The 22,961-nt window shown below is 36.7% G+C and overlaps 1 protein-coding gene across 2 annotated transcripts in view; it reads right to left on the bottom strand.

Annotated features, from left to right (window-relative positions):
- ATF7IP (activating transcription factor 7 interacting protein) overlaps positions 1-7,310 on the bottom strand; it is a 136,954-nt gene extending 129,644 nt beyond the window's left edge. The window contains exon 1 of one of the 2 annotated variants that reach the window (XM_056799177.1): positions 7,083-7,310. The gene's annotated coding sequence lies outside the window, so the exon portion shown is untranslated. The remainder of the gene's footprint in view (positions 1-7,082) is intronic. The other variant, XM_007503691.3, reaches the window with a different exon arrangement.
- Positions 7,311-22,961: the final 15,651 nt, after the last annotated feature.

The following is a 22,961-nucleotide window of genomic DNA, read 5'->3' as shown; positions in this document are numbered from 1 at the left end:
AAGTGCTTTATACTTTTCAAAGCATAGAGCTACATGGCCCGGACTATCTTTTTTAAATAACCTACCCATATAAGTCACCTTCTAAACATCAATATTCTTTGGTGATATCTGGCTACAAAACAAATACCACATTCTAGCTGGTCACCCAAAAGGCAATAAAATGATACATTATAGACCCAACTAGATGAGGGCACATTACTTTCAAAAAATTATAGGAGAGATGCAACATAAAAAAGATATCTTAAAACATGTATGTTGGAAAAAGGTGATGGGTTTCATAGGTATGGGAAAGGAGGACATGGACAAGCAGAGGAAAGTAAGCAGGAACATGAATAAGAACTGCAAAAAAAAAAAACTACAACACATACAGATATCACAGGCCCAATGAGCACTGGCTGCATCACATGAAATTTCAAACATAGGAAGATTTATTAAGCTGATTAGGTGGACCTATGGATTTATAGAATGAAGACTTTAATCATACAGATGAAAAAGCCAGAATGCATAGCCATCTGCACCAAAGGTGGAAGCATTCGCTTTGATGAAGAATCTTCTCAAACTAACTTAAATCAACTTGACAATGCATGTTTTATCCACGACAAATCATGGTATGCTTTAGAAGATTAAAAACTGATTAAATTACAATCTTAAGAAAAACTTTTAAAATATATATATAATTTTGATAACCCCATATATAAAAAATGATACAGTTCAGACCAGAGTGCCACATAACTACACATTTTTCAGGTCACTAATGCTGCTCTTCATCCTCTTAAAAAGAGACAAATCAGCATTTTTATTTTCATTCAGACTGTGATTTCATTCACTGTAGGTAATGCCTAGTGAAGAGATTTCATCTAGTAGTACTGACCAATAATTGCTTTACAACTTATAGTCTTAATTCAATCAATAAACAAGTATTTATTAAGCACCAAACTCAGTGCCATCTAAATGCTGGAGGGGGGTGGGGAGATGCACAAAAACAATCGCTGACCTAAAAGGCCCTGCAATCTAATGGGGAAGACAATATGCAAACAAGCATACACAAAGCAAGCTATATAAAAGACAAATAGGAAGAAATCATTAACAGAGTAGGCTTTAGAAGGTAAAAGATGAGATTTTAAATGAGACTTAAAGGAAGCCAAGGAGGTTAGTGATAAAAGTGGGAGGGTGTTCCAGACATAGGGGAAGAGTCAGAGAAAACTCCCATAGCTCAAATATAGAGTACCTTGTTTGTTATGTTTATGGGGGGTGGGGGGGGAGCCAGGAGGCTAGCATCTCTAGAAAGGTAGGAGGGGGCTAAGTTCTGAAGATCTTTAAATGCTAAACGGAGCAATATTGGGAGCCAGTGGAATTTACTGAGTAGGGGAGTAACCTGATCTGATTTGTACTAGGGAAAGCACTTAAGTGGCTGAATGAAGGATGTATTGTAGTGGGGAGAGAAATGAGGCAGACAGAGCAACACCAGCAGACTATTGCAATAATCCAGGTGTGAGATATTGAGGGTCTGTACTGGGATGGTGGCAGAGGAGAGGAGGAACAACTGAAGAGATGTTGCAAAGATGAAATTGACAGGTTTTGGCCTCAGATTGGATATGGATGAGTGAGAGTAAGAAATAATTCCTAAGGTTACAAGCCAGAGGGACTGGAGGATGATGTTGCTCTCTAGGGCTTATGGGAGAGATACGGAGTTCTGTTTTGGACATACTGAATTTAAGACATTAGACATTTTTCCTAGAGCATTGAAACTTTACAGTAATTTTCCCAGATTCACATTGGTTGAATGTTATTAGAAGTGGAACTTGAGCCCAATTTGGGGGTTGGTTTTTTTTGGTTTTTTTTGGCTTCCTGAATACACTTATCCTCTCTGGGTTTTCATGATATTGCTCTTGGTTTTTCCTTCCCTGTCTGGCCTCTCCTTAGAGTCCTTGCTGAATTACCATCAACATTCATTAACTGTAGCTGTGTTCAAAGGCTCTGTCCTGGGCAGGTGTCAAGAATAGTAGGCACTTAAATGATTATTGACAATGACTTCATCAAAATCCAAAATTCAACTATGAGCTGTATGTAGATGAATCCCAGATGTCTGTTTGCAGCCTTACCACTTACTGAACATTTCAAACTAGATGTCCAGTTCTGTGGAAATCTCAAACTCAATACATTCAAAATATCTTTCCCTCAAAATCTTATTACCATTTTAGACACTACCATTCTTCTAGATGCCTATTTGCCATCCCAGTGTCATCCTCAGCACCTTACTGTCATCTATATATAATCAAGAGTTGCCAAATTTTGTTATTTCTATCTCCACAGCTTATTTGCCCCAGGCTCTCCATTCACATTTAACCTCTGCACACCTATGAGGCAGCTAGGTTGCTCAGTAGATTGCTGGGTCTGGGGTTGGAAAGACTTCAAATTCAAACTTGACCTCATACTTCCTAGCTGTGTGACCGTGTCAGATTACTTAACCTCTCACTGCTTAACAAAAGAATTCATTGGATCCCCTGGAGAAGAACATTGGCAAACCACTCCAATATCCTGGCCAAGAAAAGCCCATAGAGAGGTATGCTCCATAGGGTCGTGAAACAACTCCATTCACACAGTGACCACCCCCTAGTCAGTCCTCATAATCATTCTCCTGGACTATTACAATACCTCCTTTTGGGTCTCCCTGCCTTCCCTCGTTCCTCCTGGCTAACACAAGTTTATTTCCTCAATTGTTGTTATTCTCCTCACCTCTACTCAAATTTCAATGTCTCCCTACTATCTCCAGGATCAAATATAAAATCCAGTTTGACTTCTATTTAAAGTTCTTCACAATCTGGCTCCTTCCCACCTTTCCTGTTTTCTTATACAGCACTCACTTCCTTTCACCACACAGTCCAGTCATACTGGTTTACTTGTTCTTATTATACAATGCTCCATCTCTCATCTCCAAGCCTTTGTACTAGCTGCCCCTCATGTCCAGAATTGTTCCTGTACTCCCTTTTTTACCTATTTTAATTTCATCTATTATTGAAGGTCAAACTACCTCCTCAAGTCCTATTCTACCATCCTCCATTAATTAACCTCTTGTTTCCTATGAACTCTCTTCTTTACCATCAACCAATTATTTTTTTAAGAGCCTACATATAGCAGGCACATATACCAGGAAAGAATTGATAGAAGTTAGTCTTGGGCAGTCAGACCTAGGTTTTAGGAATTTTATTTTGGCAACTGAGTGGAAGATGGACTGCAGAAGGAAAAGGCCAACTAGAAGATTCATATTTTAATCCAGGTAAGAGAATTGAGTATGGGAGTTGGAGGATGTCAGGTAGTGATCACTGTTCAAGAAGGGAGAAAAGAATGGATGTGAGATATTAGGATAAACTCCACAAAACTTGACAACTGATTGAATATAGGAGTAGGGGAAAGTGAAGAGTTGAGGATGACTCAAGAGGCTTGAAAACTGGTGAGATGCCTAAAGAACAACCAGTAGGAAACAAGGGGAAAAAAACAAACAAGCAATACTGTATATAGATCTGAGAATCCTTTGCATAGATAATTACACCCATGGGAGCTGATGAAGCAAGTATAAAGGGGAAAAAAATTAAGAGTCCAGGGACAACCTTGACATTGCTATACCTACTGGGAGTATGGACATGAATGATAATCTAGCAAAGTAGTAAAAGGGTTAAAAAAAAATAGAAAAAGGTCCTGAAGAGCCAAAGAATTGAGGATCTAGGAAGAAAAGGTAGGGTTAAGAGAATTAAATGGTACAGAGAGCATTCAATAAACACTTCATTCTCAAAGCACATAGAAGTGCAGAGCAGGATATATAATCTTATCACAAATTATTTGTTTTCTGTGCTTCAAATAAAAAGATTCTCATTTCTTAAACTAACAAAGAATGGCATTAAATTTTAGAGTCAGAATCACTGTTTCAGACCTGTGAAGAGACTTGAGGTTATCTAGTTAAATTCTCTCATTTTAGAAATTGAAAAACAGAGCTCCATATGTGAAGTGACTTGTCCAAGGCCATACCAACTCCAGAACAGAGACCTGACTCACAAACTTGTGCTCTTTACACTACAAAGGGATATTTTATTTCTGTAATTAAAATGAAATTACATCTAGGCAAACTAAGAACATTTACAGAAAATAACATCCCATTCCACAGAAAGGACAGCAATCAACATATATTTACTAAGCACATCAACTATATGCACTAAGTGCCACATATTTATAAATTCCAAGATTCCCAGTCTTCAAAAGACCCTCCATAATCTGGTTTCACTCTATTTTACCTTACATTGCTATTCCCTTTCACATACTGTTATGCTCAACTACAAACAAAGACAAAAATGAAACAGCCCCAATCAAGGACGGATGGGGGGGAGGGACCTGACAGGAGAGACAGTGCACATATATAAAGTATATGCACATAGAATAAAAGCAGAGTAGTTTAGGAAAGGAAATCGATAAAGAGTAAGGGATATCAGGAAAGGCTGCACGTAAAATGTTTGAGCTGAGCCTTGAAAGACATAAAAGGAATTCTATGAGGGGAGAGGTAAGGAGGAAGATCATTCCAGGCATGGAGGACAGCACAAAAGGCACAGAGAGCAGAAATGAAGTGCAGTGTGTGATAAACAACAAAAAGGCAATATGGCAAGAGCACAGAGTGAGGGAAGGGTTGTAATGCATAATGAGGCCGAAACGGATCAGTGTGTGCAAGGTTTTGAAGGGCTTTAAAAGCCAGGGCTGACTAAACAGTGAAACAATAAAATGCATTGTAAGAAAAATCACTTAATTTTAAAAATTTATTTAAATTATTTTCCTTATTCAAACAAAAATGGAAAAAAAATGTGTATGAATTTTCCTTAAAGTTCATACCCCATATGTTTTACATTTACATTTTTGTGCACTTTAAAATCAATTTCAACAATAACCAACTATGCAGTTGTTTTAAATATCTATTCAACTCTCCTAAAATATTTACACTTTTTAAATCCCTTGGTTTTTTCTAGAAAAGTCATTTTAAATAATAGCATACAAGTTTACTTATGTAATTTCCTTTGATTCTCACAACATTGTAAGAAAAATACAAGTAATTGTTATTCCCATATTACATATAAGTAAACAGACAGAGAGGTTGTTGTGCAAATATATCAAGAGGCCGGATCTGAACCCAGGTCTCTCTAGACTCCAATAAATGAAATATGACAATGTAATTATTTATAAATTCAAAACACATACAGGAAGATTTCTTACAGACAAGATTAAATACCAGTTCTATTGGGGAAAGAAAGAAGGGTAAGGAATTTTGCTGTATTATCCTTTAAGTGTAATTAAATCCTAACCAAGAAGAAGGTTAAATGTTTGCTGAATTGGTCTAAAAAAGACAAGTTCCATTCCCATATTCTGTCACCTCTGACCTTGCATAACATCAATTTAAAATATGCAACCAGAAAAAGTTTCAACTGTTTTAGTTTATTTTTCCTATTTTTCTATTTGTTTTAGGCATCTGTTACTGTTAGTCTGAATGATTAAACATGCACCACTTCCTTACATAACCCCAACCTGATACAAATTTAGGTCACTGTATAATAATTAGATGGTTTTATCCTTAATGTTTACCAGATTTAAAATTACTAGAAATATCCAAGATCAATATTTCCACAGTGTGGGAGAATAATTTAAAGTCTCTCCACTGACAGTTCATTAAAACAATGATGTTATATGTCATACTATAACCCTATCTAATCAGACATAATCAACAATATATTTACAAATATTCATCTCAATGGTTGTTTCTTTAAGCTGCTTACATATAATAATATTAAAATCAATTGAGATGCAACCCAGGAGTTACATGGGGAAAAGCCCTGGAGCCTGAGAAATAGATTCAAATTTTGCAATTTGCCAAGTGACCTTGGGTAAGTCATTTAACCTCCTGGGTCTTAATTTCCTTAACAATAAAAGGAGGAGATAGGGTCAGATGCCTATCAAAATGATTCACAACCCTAAATCTAAGATTTCTATAGCATTTAATTGATGTTCACACTGTACTTTCCTCTCAGAGGCCCTGCCAAATGTTCCATTTTGTGTGTGTAGATTTAAAGTTTACAAAACAAATATGCCCACTTATACATACTATAACAAAATAAAATATTAACATATTACTTAATAATAACAGTAAAAACTTAAAAGGTGATAAGGTAAAAATAAGCTGTGGTATTAAATTTGGGTAAAAGGTAAGATAAAAGATAAACAAAAAAATCGAAATAATCAAAAGTAATTTCAGAGACAAATTGACTAAACTGACTCAAATGAAATCTTCATTTATAGCTATATAAATCTGAAGCACTCAGGAAAACTAAAAATTTTTGACAAGGTAGGAAGCTATTTTCTTAAAATTATATTTTCTTTTACATTTCCTGAAGAAAGCTTCATATTCAGAAAATCAAAACTTATAGGCAGGGTTAAATAAACATTTGCAAAATTCTCAGGTTCAAGTTTTTTTTTTTAACTACTTAGGCAAAAAGCATTACTTATTTTCCAGAACTTATCCCACTAATTTTCTATAATGAATTATTAAAGAACATGTTTTAATAATCCAAGATTAAATAATAATCTAGAACCATGTGTGCTATATTTTACAAGAAGCCAGGTTCATTGTTTGAAAAAAGAGCCCTAGACAAAAAGTATTCTCTTGAAAATCAGTAACCTCAAGATAGGAATTTCTCCAAAGGTATCAAGACACATAGACAATGCTTCAGAAAGGCGGGGGGGAAAAATCTAGAACATAATGGCGTCCAGCAAAAAAAGAAAAAAAAGAAAAAGAAAGAAAAAGGAAAAAACCCAACCCTAGCTCTTGAAAATGAACATTGCGCTTGCGCAGCCACCGCCCTAGCAGCTGCACAATTGCAGCTACTGCCGGACCCCGCAGGATCACGTGCTCCCATGCAGCGCCGCCCGCAGCTCCGCAACCGCGCAGGCGCAAACACTCCATCAGCGACCGCCATAATGCGGGCAGCCCAGCGAAACTACAATAGTAATATAAGAAAACTATGGTTATAACAGCCCCTAGGCTCCATATATACCTTTTGGGGCTGGAGATGCGGCAGGGAGGGCCAAGCTCCTTCCTGCAGTCCGCCCCGCACTGGCGTCTCTCAAACTCGTCACCTCAGTCTCGCGCACACTCCCCTCTCTGCGCCGCCTGCCGCCGCTGCTGCCACCGCCTCCGCAGATTCAAAAACAAACCCGCTTCTCCCCAGCACGCGCGGGGGCCGTTATGCAAATGAAAGGAGGAGGGGCTCATTCCTCCGGCTATTGGCCACGCCTCTAGAGCGCCCAGCCAATGAGAAAATCGGCCGTTGGTTCGCCATGCAAATCTCCCGGTTTTTTATTTGAATGAGGGAGACAATTAGCTCCGCCTCCTACCCTGGGGAGAGGTCGGTCGGTTATTGGTCAATAACCCAGCCGCCAGTTGGGCTATATAATTGACTCGTCCTGCTTCGAGCAGTCAGCTGAGGTGCTTATGCATATCCCTTGTGCTGGCTGCTAGAAGAAAGAGAAGATCAGAGGGAGAGTTAAGGTCGAAGGCTGAGCTTAAAATCTTAAGAAAAAATAGCAACTGAAGTGGCTTAGTTTGTTGATCATTTACTTATAAATTTTTCAAAGTATACTTTGAACTTCTACAGGGAAAATAATTAGGAGGTGGGGGAAGGGAGAGGGAACCCTCAACTGCTTCTTCGCCCAGTCTCTTTCCTTATAAAGGCTTGTGATTTACCTCAAACATCAGGGCTTTGTTGTACAGCCTGAGACCTCAGATAGTGCCTTGCAGTGGAACCGAAGGGCCCTGAGTTCCAATCCCTCCATTCGGATACTTAAGTGTGGCACTTTGAAAGCCTTTTCTGTCTGTGGCTATCATTTTATTTAAATATATAAAATTTATCAATAATACCTAATTTATTGTTATTACCCACTATATTTGTATAATACTGTATGCTACATGATATACAATATAATTCTTTATACACATCAATACACATATTGATGGATGATATATTATTGATAAAGAAATATATAAATGTTATAAAGATGTTATATTACTGACAAAGTTGTATATGTTATATATAAAGATATAGTAAATATGCTTATACCATAAAATGTTATTAATATATACATTTTGCATTATTGATTATACAGTATATGCTATGTAAATGTATGCTGTAGATATGAAATGTACATATTTTGTACTGCATGTACAATATACTTTTTTATTGATAAAAATTTAGGATGTCACAGGCAATTTCCACTTTTTAAAAATCTGCTGTTTAATTGCCACATTGTTATCCAGTTAGAAAACTTTTTTCCCTTCCTTTAAAGCAGGTTCTTACTTTAGTATTTATTTCCATTATAGAATTATACTGTACAAATTTTATGTTAAATATTATGTAAGTATATAATTAAATAAAGGCAATTTTCAACCTCATTTATTTTGATTATCCTAGTTGTATCCTTAATTACTGTTAGGGAACTTCCTGTATGCAAACCACCTTATAAGGCAGATCAGTGGTTACTCTAATTTTGTGAAAGGTGCCTTAGATGTAAACACAAACCCACCATTTAAAAATTATAGACACTCTAGACCAGAGAGGTTAAGTGGCTTACCTATGCTCACACAGCCAGTATGTATCAATAAGGACTTGAACCCAGATTTTTGACTCTTAGCACCAGCCTTCTCTATACCACTATTTTTTACTGCTACTCAGTGCCACAAGTACTTATTAAGCATGTGTCCTACATTTTTTCAAAGAAGTCCACTGATATTGAGTGGTGATGTCTTAGTTTGCAAATAAATTGGATTTAAGTAAGGCTGAGTTATACAAATTTGTCATCCTTACTCTCTTCTAGTCACTGAAGTCCAATGACAAGATTAAAATCAGGATGGCTAAGCAATGGCCCTGGATACAGTGGATGACTTTGGTATCCTTGATGTCTGACCAAGCTCTAGGCACTCCACAGTCCCTGCTTCAGCCACCTTTGTAAGTTTTTTTGGAATAAATTATTCTCATCCATCTATTCCACCTAAGGACGTCTTCACCTATGGATTTGAAGCCCATTGGTTACCCTCAACTTGGTGTAGCTCTTCTGCTAAGACGGTTTTCCTTGGATGTGGCTCTGAAGCATGCTAAAGCTTCTTAGAGCCATGGGTGAAAGCTAGGTGGCCAATGGACAGTAAAGGAGGAAAGAGCAACCCTGAAAAGAGCTTGGCAATCTCTTGTATCAGAGGTGCTAGTTCTCCTAGAATACCTCTTATATTTAGCACATATTATATGCCATGTGAGGCAACTAAATGAGCACTGAGCCTGAAGTCAAGAAATTGGAGACAAGAAGACCAGTGAAATATAATCTATGTCTTTCTCATAAGAAGTGTTTCACCCCAGTATTTTCAAGAACCTAGATAGAAATGGGTATTTCCTTTCCTTTTAGAACACTTCCCCCCTTCTCTAAAAACAAAACCCTTGGCCTGTCCTCTTCACCTTTCAAAGACCTTGAGTGGTAGAATAGTTAACTCACTTATCTTTTAAAGATGTCAAAAAAGATCCCTTTTATGACCAGCCTCTGACCAGAATGAAGAGTGGGAGGGAGAGAAGGAGGGATGAGTTTCTATGTAGAAGATTCTATAAACTGGTTCTTTGAACTCAATACTTTGACATTCCTCAAGCATCCAAAGAGGGGAACATCCCTTTCTCAAAAGAATAAACTACTGTCTTATACTTTGGCCTCTCAACTCTGGGTTGTGAACTTTCTGCAGGGGTAGTGTCCACTGATCACCACCCTGTCCCACTCATTAGTAAACACAAATGTTTTTGTTCATTAAATATAATGTACAATATTTGGCATATTTATATATGCTTGTATATTGTATATAACACAGTATATTTACATATTTGAAGTATTTTCTGGTAATAGCAAATATTAAATATAATGTAGACATAGTATATAATAACAATGCTCAAAAGAAATCACATTATGAATTTTTAAAAATCATTTCTTCTTTTAAAAAGCAGACTTCTAGGGGAAACTAGGTGGCTCAATAGATAGCCAGGTCCTGACTTCAAATCTGGCCCTAGACACTTCCTAGCTGTGTGACGCTGGACCAATGACTTAACCCCTCCATTGCCTGGCCCTTACTGCTCCTCTCTCTTGGAATCAATACTTAATATCAATTCTAAGAGAGAAGGTAAAGGTTTTTTAAAAATCAGACTTTTGCAAATATTAAAAATTAATAATGAATTGTGAAATTATTTTCCCCCTCAAGTATCTTCCCCTCAGGTCAGACAGAAACAGTCATATTCTAAACTGAAGCTACACCCAGGCTATCAAATTGGGTTGGGATTTTTGTCTTTGTTAAAGATTAAAGGATTAAGGGTAGGGCTGAGCAGCCATAATGAAGTCAATTAAAATACAGGCAGAATGTGCTGGCTTCTTCTGGATCTTACCAAGACCCAACCCTCCTGTGAGGAAGTAATGAAGGAGGAATTGAGTCTATAAGTCTACCTCCTCTCTCAAAGTATCCACTAAGAGGAACCAGCAGTGGAGGTCCGTCCTAGGGCAGTGATGGCGAACCAATGGCATGGGTGCCAAAGATGGCATGCAGAGCATTCTCTGTGGGCATGTGGGCATGCAGCCAGTCACCCACCCACCCAGTCCATTACTAGAAAGGCAGAGGGCCTCAGCAGAGCTACTCCCTTCCTCCTTTCCACTCCACCTAACATCTTTTCATATCCCCCACCCCTCCACCCAGAGGTTGATGGGAGCTCACAGGGGGGAGAAGTGGACAAGTCACAAGCAGCAAAGCTGGAGGGGGAGTTCTTGGGTCACTCCCTCCTTTATACTCCCTGAGGACATTCCTCATATCACCCATCCCTCCACCCAGCAGGCCAATGGGAGCACTTCCACCCCTGTGTGGGCTAAGATGGGGTGGGGCTCCCAAAGCACTGGAGGCAGGGAGGGGCATGGCATGTGATCTGGGGGGAGGGGCACAGCATGTGGTCTGAGTGGGTGGAGGCGGGGTCCAGCACTCTCTCTAAAAGGTTCACCATCACTATCTAGGGTCAAGCTGTCAGGTCAATGAGAGAGAAGACACAAATTCCCTTTATAAGAAAGGCTTATAAAGAAACTCATTTGCTGATGTTAGCAGACAAATGCATCTGTTAATAAACAATGTTATTCCTGAAGAAATAGCCTCATATTCTTTATTGGGTAAAAATATTAATGGTCTACAACATGGAAAAAGAGATTTCAAAATTGATGTGGTTTTCAGGGGGTTAGGTTATACTAAAGAGAATAAGCTGGTAACATCTTATTGAAAACATGGTTCTTACTCTGGGGTCCATGAATTTGCTTTTTAAAATATCTTGATTATTATATTTTAATATAATTGGTTTCTTTATAGTCCTGTATTTTTTATTTTAGGCATTTAGAACATTTTTCTAAGGAATCTTAAGGTTTCATCAGATTGCTAAGATGGTCAATGGCACAAAAAGGGTCAAAAACTCAACTCTGAAAGGAAAGTTTTATGGTTGGAATATCATGACAACATTACCTTATCCAAATGAACCCCTCTGTATTTGTGAGAAATAGGATGATGTAATTAGAGGATTGCCCTGGAAATAAACAAAGACCTGCATTTGGGGACTTCTGAAATATACTGGCTATATGACCATTGAAGCTCTTAGTGCCTAGAGGTTGCATTCTGCAAGCAAAGGGGGATTTTCCAAAAAGGGAACTCCCTATACTAAAAATCAAAAGTCTAGATTATTAAAGAAAAAAAATATAATGCTGTACTCTGCATTTTCAGGTTCAAATCTGCCAAAAACAACTTTATTTCATCAAATTGGACAGTACAAAATTGAATGAAATAAGCATTTAGTAAATGCTTTCTAGGTGCACACTTTCCTTGGAGGCTACACATAGTCTGCAGTCTATGGAAGGAGACACCACATATGGAAGTTTTCAGCTGCGAGTCAGATGGAAAAGTTTTATGGTCTTTGAGGCTCAGCAGCAAAGCAGATACAAATGCCTCTTCTTTAATGTCATTATTTAATATTTCTGTTTCCAGGGCTCTTGGACCCAGAGTCTGGGGTTGTCCCCACCAGGTCTGTGAGGACATGGTAGTCCAGGAGTGGTGAGGGTTTGACTTGTCTGGCACATAACAGTTTTCTTTCAAGGCCCCTTGCTACTTCAGGGAGGCAGGTTTGTGTATCTGTGGGTAGTAACTGATATAGGTGGATGGCCCTTTATGCCATCATCCCTAGCTGGAGGGAACGGCTGGAGAAAGGCTCCTGTACCATCTTCCCTACTGACAGCTACTGGGCAGCCGATGTTACCAATGATGATGATGAGGGAGGCGAGTCCTTTCTCCCCAACAATTTTTCCTCACAAAAAGTGGCTATGAGGACTGGCATATGTCCTCCATATGACAGTTGTGTTAAGAGAATTTTTCTTTTTCTCTTTTTCTTTTTCTCTTTAAGAGGCAAGGGGGCAAAAAGATTTCTGAGTGAGAGCCCCCCTGCTGTGCAGGCTGTCCGTTGGTGACAGTTAAGAGGGTGTGGCTGACAGTTGGTAGGTGTGTTGCAGGCAGTTGAAAGGGGCATAGGTCACTGGGTCCCCTGCAGAGAGGAGCAGCAGTTTTTGTCTCTCTGAGACCAGCAGTTTTTCTAACTGACAATTGTGGATAGAGAAAATGGACTTAAGGCCTTAGCAGCCTTATTGATTATTGATTATTGATCAGCTTAGGTAGGCAGTTAGAGAGTGGGTAAATTCTTAGGTAGTCAGAATAGGAGAGTAGGCCGGGCCTGGCCTGGTAGAAGACACTGCCCTCAAAGGCAGATAGATTTAGGGTTTTTTAGAAAATTTTAATTAAGATTGGGATCTTAGGAACAGGTATAAGAGTTTTCTCACTTTCCTCCTTTCTATTTCCTATCTGAACTTTCCTCAAAATAAACTAACTGTTTTGTGTTTTACCAAACTACATTCCTGACTTTTGTTCAAACTCCTACCCCATAATTTTAACCCGTCACAATTGGCAGTTAATGATAATGGATGGCCCTTTTTGCACAGGAATTGCTTCCCTGAATGATGGCTGTGAAGCCTTCTCTAGAAGTAAGGTTAGTGGTCAATCAGCCAGTCAATAAACATTTATTAAGCTCCTACTATTGTGCCAGGTACTTGTGCTAAGCATTACAGAAACAGATAGAAAAAGAAATTCCTAAGATCCTAAATATAAGCACCCTTTCCACATTGGTGGGATTTGGGGTACCACACACCTAGAAAAGCCACATAAAATTTTCTGGCCTTCCCTTTGTACCAGAGAAGAAGGGCAATCTTTTTCTCCTCCCCTAGCTTGAGTCTATCTAATCCCCACACATGCTTAACTTCTCTCTCTCTTTTCTTGTTGCAAAAAACACAAACACACACATACTCACAGAAGAAGGGTGAATATTTTCTTTTTCTTTCATGGGGCATTTACAATACTTATTGTAAAATTTGTATAAGACTTTTGGTCATAAGATACATGTAGGTCAATGTTAAGTAAAAATGCTAATCTTTGCATGTTGTCTGCTGCTTCCATAAACTCCCCCCAGAATTCTCATTTAATTTCTCATGTTCACCTGTGAGCAAACAAAATAGTGATAAGGAAAGTCACCACATTGAAGAAATGCCTAAACTTAGTTTTACAGGCATTTGGGCAATTAAGCTAGAGTGTACAGAGTATTTTTTCCATTTTTTTCCTCCCCCATTACCTTTTTTAATGGGCAGCTAGGTGGTACAGATGTTAGAACCCTAGGCCTAGAGTCAGAAAGACCTATCTTCCTGAGTTCAAATCTGGTCTCAGATATTACTAGCCTTATGACCCTGGACAAAGCTCTTAACCCTGTTTACCTAAGTTCCTCATTTATAAAAAGAATTGGAGAAGGAAATAGCAAACATTCAAGTATCTTTACCAGAAAACTCTAAATGGGGTCATCACAAGTCAGACATGAGTAAAATGACTAAACAATACCACTACTTTCTTTAAATGGGGCAGGCTATATTTAAAAGAAAAATGGGTCAAAGAACTAGAAACAAAGATGTCCATAGATTGGGGAATGACTAAAAAAATCATGATATGTACCAATTAATAGAATATTATTCACCAAAAGAAAAGACAAATAAGAAGTCAAAGAAATGTGGAGATGGAATATTAGTAAAAAGAGTGAAATGTGGAAAGGAAAGAGGTAAGGAGATTGCCTAGCCTACCCTAAATGTTGATCTAATGAAACAAAGCTTGCTCCCCAATGGGAATCCTGATCACTCACCAGCAAGCCAGGCAGGATTCAGGCAAAGTCCTAATGCAGAAAAACCCTCATGAGCTAAGCTCACCAAGGCAGCGGTGATAGACAAAGAGAGTTTGATTCACTCTTCACAGGAAGACATATGAACTGATAAATAACAAAGTAAGCAGAAACAGGAGAATAATGATATGATCACAATATTGCAAGGAAAACAATTTTGGAAGATATTTGACTTCTGGTCATTATAATGACCAAACAAGATTCCAGAATATTCACTGCAAAACCTCCTGGGTACTAGAGGGGGAAAATAAGGCATATGTTTTTAGACACAGTCAATATTTGTTCAGTTGTTTTGTTGAGGTGTACATTATTCTTACAAGTATAGAAGAAAACTCTATAACCTACTTTTAAAGTCAAAATCTGATCATTCTTTTTATATATAAGTGTAAGGGAGGAGAAATTTTATCCAGTACCTCCTTTCCCCACCTCAGTTGACATAATTATGAGATGTGGTCACAAATGAAGAGGTGTTAATATGGTGACAAATCACACAGTGATTCTTTATATAGTGTAAATCTGGGAATTATGCAAATGGTTAGGCTAAAAAATTGGCCACAATTCTGGGGGCTTTTAATAGTCTTGGAGACAGTCAGGAGTTTGCTGGTTCAGAACAGCTGAAGAGAGAGTCAGAATTCAGGAAAAATCCAATTCTTCAGGAAGAAGGAAGGAATGTTCTCTTCTTCCTACTCCCAACCCCACATCAGCCATGATATCTAGCATTGCAGAAATAGACACTTCAAACAAACACAAATATAAATAAGTAGTCCATCAGGGAAGGAACAGGACCTTTGGTAACAATGACAACAACAAAAAACTATCTAGTGACTCAAGAGAGAACTTGCCTGGCAATTGAATGCCAAGCCCATTGAGAAGAATAGTCTAGGAGATCCCAGGTGAGCAACCCACATAGCAGAGGACTATGCCGGTGCGAAGATTTGTGAGAATTTCACATAGGAAGAAAAAGTCATCAAGGCCCAATAATGCCTTAGTAAATACCTTTGCTATGTGCAAATCATGTCTATTGATTGACTGTTAAGAGGATGGACACTAGTGTGGGCTCATGAGGTAGATTATTAGAAAAAACATCCTTTTTTTTTTTAAGTTTTTGAGTTAGTTGCCATGCTTTGAAGATCCAACACAACAATATGAGTATAGGTTAGGGGAAGACCTATTTCAGTGTCTTTTGCCATACTTTTATCCAGGTTATACTCACTAAACTTAGTTGAACCTAAGATTCTGTCCTGGGTCCTCTATTCCATTAAAGAGTTCTTTTTCTTTTTCCTATAGAATTATGCTCAGTTTTGCAGAATAAGTTATTCTCAATTGTAAGCTTTTTTGTCTTTTGGAATGGCATATTCCAAGATCTCCTGTTGATTAAAGTGGAAGTTGCCAGGTCTTGTGTGATCCTCACAATAGTTTCTTGGTAATTGAATTTCTTCTTTATGAATACTTGTAATTTTTTTCTTTCATAAGGAAACTCTAGGTTTTGGCCATGATATTCCAGGGATTGTTTCTTTGGAAATTCAGAAAGTGTTTTGTACATATTAAGTGCTTAATAAATGCCTTATCCACTCATTCACTTAGCTATGCATTCTTATATCCAGTTACATGTCCTTATTTGCTATTTCTTGTACATAACAGTCATAACCCAATTCTGTGACTTTCCACTGGCTATTCTCCACGACTGAAATGCTTTCCCTTTTCATATCTGTTTCAGTTTACCTGGCTTCTTTGAGGTTTATGTATGTCTCCATTTCCCTGACTTCTATGAGGATTCAGTTCACATTCTACTTTCTGAAAAAAGCTTTTTGTAGTCTTCCTCCTTCTTCCCCAAACTCCATCATTGCTAGTGCCTTCCCAATGATATTACCTTCCATTTGTACTGTACATATCTTGTATATAAATACTTATTTGGATGCTATCTCTTCCATTACAACACGAACTCTTTGGGCAAATAAGTAGCACAGTCAACAGTCAGGCCTATAAATAGGAGGACCTGGGTTCAAATCTGTCCTCAGACATTTCTTAGCTACACGACCCTAAAAATACCCTAAAAATCACACCAAACTAAATAATAAACAAGAAATAAAATAAGAAACTACCATGACTTCTTCATCTCTAGAACCGTACCCAATATCAGAAATTCACTAGCCAACAGGAAAAAGTAACATCAGCTATGCCTGAGTCAGAATAAGAAAACTAGCTTCCTAAAACAATCAGAAATGACCAGAGATGTTCTAAAGATACCATCTTGTTGAGGAAGAAGAGAGTCCTGAACAAACTTTAGTAAAACATGGACATGATACAATGCAAACAGCAGGGAAGTGTAGCTGTCTTGATCCAACTTCAGCAGAGGAAGAACAAAAACCAGTGAAATGGGTGGCAGGAGGAGAAAAGCAGTAATAGAAGCCAGACTTGTCCTAGCATAGGCAGTAGGGAGTGAAATTCAAACTAGTGAGGTTCAGCCTCAGCAGGATTGAGCAAAACACAACTCAACAGTGTGATCAGCATCTGAATAGAATAGTTGCAGGACTCCAACAGCAGGCCAACTAGGCAGCCTATGCTGCTCAATCTGATACTGAGATAGCCAAGCTGAGCCCAGGCACTAGAACCAGCCATAGTACAAGTGCTAGACAATTCTTCCTGTACCCCAGGAATGAAGCTAAGTTGCATCTTATCAATAAAATCAGGGTTTCCAAATGAGCCATATGCAGAGAAAAAGCCTGATATTAGAAAAATATTTCAGCAACAGATATGACCAAAATGCAAGCTCAGAAGTCAGAAATATAAAAATAAAAATGTGTGAAACTTCAAAGGAAAATGTGAAAAGATGTCAAGACCAAACTGAACTCCTGAAAGAGTTCCAAAAAGGATAAAAAGAAAATAATAAGAGATTTAGAAGAAAAATAAGAAGAGAAAATAATAGAGAAAAAAAGGTAATAACATTTCCTAAAAAAGAAAATGCAGTATCTCAAACAGGAAAATAACTACTAAAGAAAGGAAGTACAAAACCCCAAAAAATAAAATGGCATCTTAGAAACTAATGATTTCATAAGACAGCAGGAAACAAAAAAGCAAATTTAAGAGAATGGAACAAAATAGAAGAAAATCTGAAGTCTCTCACTGGAAAAAATAATTTATCTGGGAAAGAGATTCAGGAGAGAATCTAATGTCTTCCAGTTGCCTGAAAGCCATGGTCAAAAAAAGAACCTTGATACCATATTGCAAAAAATTATCAGGGCGACAAGGCAGCTGGGTGGCTCAGTTTTTGGGTTGATTGAGAGTCAGGCCCAGAAATAAGAGGGCCTGGATTCAAATGTGACCTCAGATACTTCCTAGCTGTGTGACCCTGAACAAGTCACTTAACCTTCATTGCCTAGCCCTTACCACTCTTCTGCCTTAGAACCAATATACAGTATTGATTCTAAGATGGAAGGTAAGCTTTTAAAAAAAAAGAAGAAATTATCAGGGAAAAATGCATGTTCTTGAATGAGAGGGGAAAATAGAAATGGAAAAAAATCCACTGATTACCTCCAAAAAATAATTCCAAATTTAAAAATCCCAGGACTATTATAGTCACATTCAACAACTCTCTAGCCAAGGAGAAAAATTGTACAAATAGTCAGAAAATAAACCTAATTCAAATAATGTGGAATCAGAATCAGAATTACATAGAAGTAGCCGTTTTTATATTAAGGGACTAGAAGGTGTAGAATATGATATTCTACAAGGTAAAGAATTTAGAGTTGTGAGCCTACAACCAAAAATCATTTTACCCAGCAAAACTGAGCATAATACATCAGGGGAAGAAATGCACATTAAATGAAATAGAGGATTTCCAGGCATTCCTGATGAAGTGACCAGAGCTAAGAAGAAAATTTGTTAAGCAAATTCAACACTCTAGGAAAACAGAAAAAGAGAAAGAGAAAAAACTGAAGGGAGTCAGTGGGGTTAAACTAATAACAGTCCTGTATGCAATAGTGATAACTAGGATACTTTAAATTTCTATGGTATAAGAGATTCTGAAAGGACTTAATATATATAATATATATGTTTAAAGTAATGAAGGGAAATAATGGAGTTAAACAAGGAGTTATTCCTTATAGGTAAAATGATATAAGGTAAAAGAAATATTTAAGGTATTTAAGACATTTAATCAAGGGAAACAATAGGGTTAAACTGATTATATGACTATTCAAGTGATAACTAAGATGCTTAAATACATACTTAAGTACTAAAGAGTCTAAAGAACTTTATTACTATCAGGTCAATGAATTGTGTAAGGAATTAAATTTAGTGTTTGACTAAAATATGAGAATTATAAAAGTGAGATTGTGATAGCCATTTATAAAAATAATTAACTTATTAAGTAAAAAAATCTGTTAGTAGCTCTTAATAATTTAATATAATAAATACAGCAAAAGAGAAATGTAAGAGGGAAGTAGAAAATATTTCTTAACTAAATATCCTAGCTAAATAACCTATAATTGTCAATTCAAAGAAATTCAGCTCAACTCCTACAAAAGCTCCCTCAGGTCCCAATTTCCATATGGAAGTCCAATAACCTCTTCAATATGGGTCTCACCAGTGTAAGCCTCTTCCTTCAGTTCCAGTCATCCACCCAGAAAGCCTCCAGCACAGAATCATGCAGAATCCTCCTTACCTAGGAGAGTCAACTTGTCCAAAGAGTCAAGTAATGAAATGCATGAATCTTCTTGGTCTCACTTTTTATAGTCCTTTTTCCACAACACTTCCTATCTCTCTCCCACTTCACAAGAACCAATCACAGCTTCCAAATTGCCTAGGCAGTGTCTGTGGGATCCACCCCCTGTCCTCTGAAACTATGAACTCTTATCAAAAGAATTCACAAGTTCCTGACTGATTGAGTTAAAAGGGAAGAGCTCTCTAATTAAGTGACTTGTGAATTCTCTTACTTGATGGCTAACAAAGTGTTAAGTAGGGGTGTTTACAGTTTTTGGTTGATTAAATTAAAAGTTCATAGACAAAGAAAGTTTGATTCACACTTTACAATGGGGAGCATATATACACAGAGAGTAAATTAGATGTGATGAGCTGATATAAGAAAAATCAAGGGAAAAGAAAGAGGGATATATTGAGAAAAGAGAAAAAGAACCTTGGGGATATATTATCTCATGAGGAGATGTGTAAGAATCAATACAGTAGGAAAGAAGATGGGGGAATGGCGAGCAGTGCTTGAACCTTACTCTCATCAGAATTGGCACAAAGTGAGAATAATGTCCACACACTCAGTTTATAGAAACCTGTCTTACCTAATAGGGAAGTAAGAAGCTGAGAGGAACAAAAGAAGAAGGCAACAGACAAAAGGGAAAAGGAACTAAGAGAAGTAGGTAGATAGAAGCAAAAATATTTGTGAACAGAGAAAGACTAAAAGGAGAGAAAAGGAAGGGTAGACAGAGAAAAAATAATATGGCGGAAACACAGTTAGTGATCATAACTGTGAATGTGAATGAGATTAAAACATCTCTAAAATGGGAGAGAATAGCAGTTTAAAGGCCAGAATTCCACAATATGCTGTCTACAAGAAACTGATTTAAAGCAGGGAGACTCACACAGAGTAAAAGGAAAAGGACTAGAACCGAATCTGCTATGCTTCAACTAAAGTTTAAAAAGCAGGGGTAAAAAATTTTTATCTCAGACAAAGCAAAAGTAAAAATTCATCTAATTAAAAGAGATAAGAAAGAAAATTATAAATTGATAAAAGGAACCATAGATGATGAAGTAATATCAATATTTAAATATATGTGGAGTAATATTAATATTTAAATATATATAGAGGTAGCTAGGTGGTTCAGTAGAGAGCCCAACCTAGAGATTGGATGTCTCCAATTAAACCTGGCCTCAGTCACTTCCTAGCTATTTGTATCTGAGCAAATCACTTAACATCCATTACATGGCTCATCACTTTTCTTCCTTGGCACCAATATATAGTATTAATTCTAAAACAGAAGGTAAGTATTAATTTTTAAAAATTAAATATATATGCACCAAATGGCATAGCATCCAGATTCCTAAAGGAGAAGTTAAATGTTACAAGAATAAATAGATAATAAAATTCTATTAGTAGGATACATTAATCTTCTCTTCTCAAAATTAGATAAAGCAAACCAAAATAATAAATAGGAAGGAAATTAAGAAAGTGAATAGAATTTTAGAAAGTTAGATTTGATAGACCTCTGGAGAATACTGAGTGGGAATAGAAAGGAATATACTTTTTTCTCAGCAGTACATGGAACCTTCAAAAAAAATTAAATAATAGGATATAAAAATGTCACAATCAAATGCAAAATAACCCTCAAATAGTAAATGCTTTTTAGATGACAATACTATAAAACTTACGCTAAACAAAGAGTTGGAGAAAAAAATTAATTGGAAACTTAATAACCTTAAATTAAAGAATGAATGGTTTAAAGAACAAACCAGAGAAACAATAAAAAATGTCATTAAAAAGAGTAATAATGAGACAACATATGAAATTTTTTTGGATGCATTCAAAGCAGTACTTAAGGGAAATTTTTATATCTCTAAATGTTTACATCAATAAAACAGAAAAAGAGCAGATCAATGAATTGAGCATACAACTAAAAAAAAAGGGCCCTAAAAAACAAATTTTAATTCCCCAATTAAACACCAAATGAGAAATCCTAAAAAGCAAAGGAGAGTCATAATTGAAATGACCAAACAATAACAAAATAGAATACACTATTCCAAAACATGAGAGAAACTTACAGTAAAAAATATCCTACTCCAAGAGTTTACAAAAATGGAGTATAATCCTATAGAGGTGGGGAAATGGTCTTTTTGTTGGATAACCATCTTCATGTCTCCAAAGGAACTATAATAAAAACATGTTATCCATCTTTTGACAGAAAGATAATGGACTCGAGGAGCAGAAAAAAGTATACATTTTTCAACATGGTATAAATTTGTTTTGCTTGTCTATGTTAATTTGTTACATTGGGTTTTTTCTTTTTTCTTTTTAAAGTGGGAGTATGGAAAGCTAAGCAATAGTGATTTTTAAAAACAATTTCATTGAAACATTTCTTAATTATGCAAAGAAAACAGAATTTCAGAAGGAAGCATAGACATTAAGGGCATTCATGAAACAAATGAATGTATGGACTTTATTACATACTTTAAAAAAGCAAGTGATATGAATTGGAGTTTCACATACAATCCCTTTTTTGTCTTGTACTGTAGATAAGGAAATGTTCTTTCTGTTTGGTGTTCAAGTTTAGAATTTTAAAAATTAAAAAGGTACTGGTAATACCAGATTAACTTCATCTCTTCTTTCCTAAGTCACTAGATGGTAGATCAGAGCTATCATAGACACAATATAAATGGACTACTGATATCCTTGTGGATAAGATGTGATGGATGTTAATACAGTTATGTCCATTCTGTACTGGTAGAAAGACCAGATCCAAAGGTTAATCATTAATGAATTGATGCCACCTTGGAAATTGATCCATAGCAGAATGTCTCAGGGATCCCTCCTTGGCCCTGTGCTATTAATAATTTTATCTATGACTTGGATCAAGGCAACAAGAATACTTAGCAAATCTGTTGATGATACAAAGCTAGGAAGGATTAGATAAAAGAATAAAGATCTAAAAGTGAGAATGAGGAAATGAATCTAATAAGATGAAGCTTAATGGGTAGAATATGTAAGATCCTACTTTTTTTTTTTCAATTAACTTCATGGGGAAAGCAAATACTTCACTGAAAAATTCCTGAGGCTTGTTTTATTCTATTTTATTTTTAACCTGGGGTTTTCATAAACTGTATGCTCAGTATGAATCAGCAGTGCAATAAAGTATTTAAAAAAAACTATTATGGTCTTAGACTGTTAATGAATAAAAGAATGATAAGCAATTATTAAGTACTTGAAATGGGGATTAAAAATATATGAAAAAGATACTCTATGGAGGAGATTTAGAGGAAGGAATAAGTGATGGTAAAGGAAGAGTGTTTTAGTTTGGAAAGTCAAGAGGATGATGTGTAGTACTCTAGGAGATCCAATGAATGAAATCTTTCTAGAAGCAATTATAGTATTTTTGACTACTGTTTCAAGAGCAAAAGATAGAAAATGAAATTAACACAGCAAAAGGAAGCAAAGAGATAGCTAAAATGATTGATCCTATTAGAAAGGAAGCATATTCTGGAATATAGATTGCCTAAATAGAGGGCCATGTGTTTTTATGCTGGCTAGCCCACCAAGTAGGGTATGGATCAAATGTCAATTTGGACATTTAGGTAGTGATACCAATCTATGCTGGGTACAGAACTTCATTATCCCCTTCACTAAGGACAAAGCACTGATTCCTAACCAAGTGGCTCTCAACCTGTTCTCAACTGGCAAAATGGCATTCCTCCATCTCAGAGTAAGAACAGATAACAAAGAATAGACATATCATTATGCATATCTGACCAACCACATTAGGTTTCCAAACTCTTATGAAAGATTGGATTAGAACCCAAAACCCTACCATATGTTGTCTTCAAGAAACACATATGAGATGGGTTGACACTCAC

This window comes from Monodelphis domestica, chromosome 5 (genome assembly GCF_027887165.1).
Source record: "Monodelphis domestica isolate mMonDom1 chromosome 5, mMonDom1.pri, whole genome shotgun sequence".
Taxonomy (NCBI): Eukaryota; Metazoa; Chordata; class Mammalia; order Didelphimorphia; family Didelphidae; genus Monodelphis; species Monodelphis domestica.
The sequence above is the reverse complement of the archived record's forward strand: the minus strand, read 5'-3'. Positions and strand labels throughout refer to the sequence as shown.